Consider the following 3,344-nt stretch of genomic DNA (forward strand, 5'->3'; position numbering starts at 1 on the left):
TTGAAGGTTTTTATAAGTGACAGTAACAAAACCCTGCAGCTGCTGCGTGTTGAGGGTGCGCATTAACTGTTGAATGTCACTGCTGTAATGGCAAGGCTTAAATTTCAGCTCACTTGGTGTAATTTTATGTCTTCACTTTGCAACTGAGAGTGGTCAGAAGACAATGTTTTCCTGTGAGAAATAAGAGGGGAAGGGACAAGGATTAAAAAAATAGCAACTTTGCCAAGACAGTTTTAGACCGGTTAAATGTATTTTGCTATCGCTTTACCGCTGAGCTTCAAAGAAAAACATCTACAGTGCAAGCAGAAAGTCTCCTGGGGAACTTGATTGACAAGGGCATTTTGGTAATGGTTCCAGCTCAGGAATGTCACCATTCTACAAGGGATCTCCCACCTGGGTCTAACCAACAGCTACAACAAGAGCTCCCAGCAACCTGCCAGACCTCATTCTGTGTGCAGAAGGCGACTTAACTGTTTGGCTCGTGTACCATGACCTCATGTACCAGTCTGAAATCCCTGGTGTATCACCAGTGGGTACGTATTTGAGAAGGCTGCCTTTCAGCAGCGGCACAAAGCTGCACTTTCTCAGAAGTTTAGATAGAACCTGGCTTTGACGTAAGAGAATGGTGGCTGGACCTTGATTGCAAACAGAGCTCCTGTGACTCTTTAGATAGGATAGCTCAGCTGCTTACTGCAGTCTGGGAAGTGCTTGTTGGCACGAAGCTGAGCAACTTCATGCTAAAATGTTTTAACTCCCCACGGAGTTAGAATTCATGTGTGCTGCTTTTCTCTGCTCTCTCACAGATGTGCAGGTAGTAGTACCAGCAGTTACAAGGGCATTTGAGGACACATTGCACTCCTTTCTGCTTCTCTCCTCAGTGCTTTTAAAGACTGTTTCCTCCAGTAGGAAAATAAGAGTAAGTTTGGTATTCCCTTCCTCTCCTCCATGTTGCTTCACTCCTGGACTTCCTTTCCAGCAACTATTACTTCAGCCAAGCAGAGGGGAATTTTACAGCTTTTTCCAATATTCTGTCCGGAGACACGACTTCTTTTCTTCCCAGTTTCCTGTCATAAAATGGCATTTCTTTGGTGACTAGGGACTACTGGAGATATTTCTCAAATATAAAGCTTGATTTATGACTTCAGTTAGCCCCGGTGACAGACTTTGTTTGACTGCTGGGCCATGCAAGCCCCCATGTCACTACTGGGGCTGTATTAAGGCTGCTGGAGACTGCTCCATGGCTCACTGGGCTGCAGTCCCGTCACGGGACATGGCTCTGGACACCCAACGGCTGCAGTGCATGGATGCATAAAGAAATACGCAGTCTCTAACCTTTCTCCTCCATGAGACAGTGTTAGCTAGCGTGGCTTAAAAGAATTATTTGAAGATCTGGATGTACACAGAAAGAGGCAGTGCAAAACTGATACATGATCAACACTTACTGCCTTATAAACCTAGGGTTTTAGAGACAGAAAACACAGCAGGAACTTCCTGGAGTTAGGCAAGGAGGAGGAGGAGACATCTGTCCTTCTCCTTTGCTTTTTCCTTTATCTATTATTTGAAGGAAAGTGAGTTTTATTGTCTGTTAGCTTTCAGACCCAATAATTTCCAGATAGTTGTGTTCTAGTCTCCACCTCCTCTTTCTGTAACAAAGTTCTTGAAAAAGCAGATGTTCTGTGTGCACCAGTGGTACTCAGAGAAATTAACAGTGCCATCTCCTACCTACTTTCTCTGGACACCTCCCCTTGCCACAGGCACCCATCACTCGGTTGCCGTTGCCCTTGGGACAGTTGTTAATCCAGCTTACAACCACAGACTTTCACTCAGGTTTCATGTATGGCAATAATCCAGCACAGGAGAGCAAAAGCAGCATGAACATCTGTTTTTTGTAGCAGGACACGTCTTGACTTGCAGCACAACGGGCCTTTGTCAAACTACTCTATAGAGGAATAAAACCAGCCTAAACCACCGTCCTTCCCCAGCACTCTTAGGGGCTGATGAGAACTATTTGCACAGGTTCTCCCACATACTAAATTCCCAAGGACAAGACATTTATATTGCAGGAGACCTTCCCCCTCCCCACCTGCCATTAGATGGCAGCAACTGAATGTGGAATGAGGGCACACAGCTCTGCAAGTCCTATTTATCCCGTGGCTCGTGCAGGGATTTCAAGCTTTTCACTTCTAGGTCAATGGTTCAAATCTGGCCCAGGTCAGGAGGGGCCAGAGATCTTTATAATCCGACAGCTGCTCAGCGTCCTGTGCGAGAGCAGTTTGCGCGTTTCCGTTTCTGATCTTGTGGACGAGGGCCCATCTCATCACTGGCACTAATTGGCACCCCCGCTTGACACACCAACAAAGAGGCGGAAGATGCTCCAAAAAGACTGAATTCTCCTCCCTGCACTCCAGATGATTCGACAAAGGGGAGCACTCATCTCTCTGCACAAGCCTGCTCGCGGTAATGAAGCCAGAAGAACGTGTTGGCCCTGTTCCTCCTGTAAGCGAGTAACTGCCCAAAATGATGTCATTCTGGACAGGAGGGTGACAGTTGGGGTCTTTCAGCAGATAAAATTAATTTGTTATTAATTTGGGATATGATATTCAGATAGACTAGTGATGGTGCAATGAAATCCCATCAAACATGTTGTAACACATGTTATTTACAGCCTCCATAACTGCAGGGACAAACTCCATCCAGAACTGCCTTACAAGGTGACCTAATTTGGAAAAGAAAACAGATACAGAATTTTCTCACGTTAGAAGATACCTCACTGTGACTCCTTCCCTTACAAATTTAAAACCCTATGAGGGACTGAAGCAACTGATACTCTCCAGAGAAACCCGTGAGATAAGAAATGAGCCTAGCAAGCATGTGATTGTGATATAGTTCAAGCCTGTGTGTATCACTCAGCTTGTTCTGTTAAGATTTGAGGAGCATGTCACTACGTAAATCCCTTTGGGCAGCTGGGCACCCCTCCAATGCACAGATTTCCCTTGCTGCTAATGAATCAGCCTCTTTTGCTAACTTACCTCCAAAGCTCGTTTACTTGGAAACCAAGGGAGCTTAGGGAACAGGGTTCTCTCCCTGCATAACAATGACCTATTTTAGATACTTCTCCTCACGCGGTCATGGAAAAGGGGCAGCAAGAGAGAGTGCTTCTATCCAAGAGGCATTTCCTGGAATCGGTCCTAAACAATACCGGACCATTTCCATTTTGAGACCTGACATTTCACGGTGCCAATGCTGCCACACAACAGAAAATGCCAGTGTGAGCCAGGGATGGGATCCAGCTGCCTCATTCCAAGGACGCACACCCAGGCCCTCTGCATACATGGTTATTATTC

Source organism: Harpia harpyja, chromosome Z (genome assembly GCF_026419915.1).
Source record: "Harpia harpyja isolate bHarHar1 chromosome Z, bHarHar1 primary haplotype, whole genome shotgun sequence".
Taxonomy (NCBI): Eukaryota; Metazoa; Chordata; class Aves; order Accipitriformes; family Accipitridae; genus Harpia; species Harpia harpyja.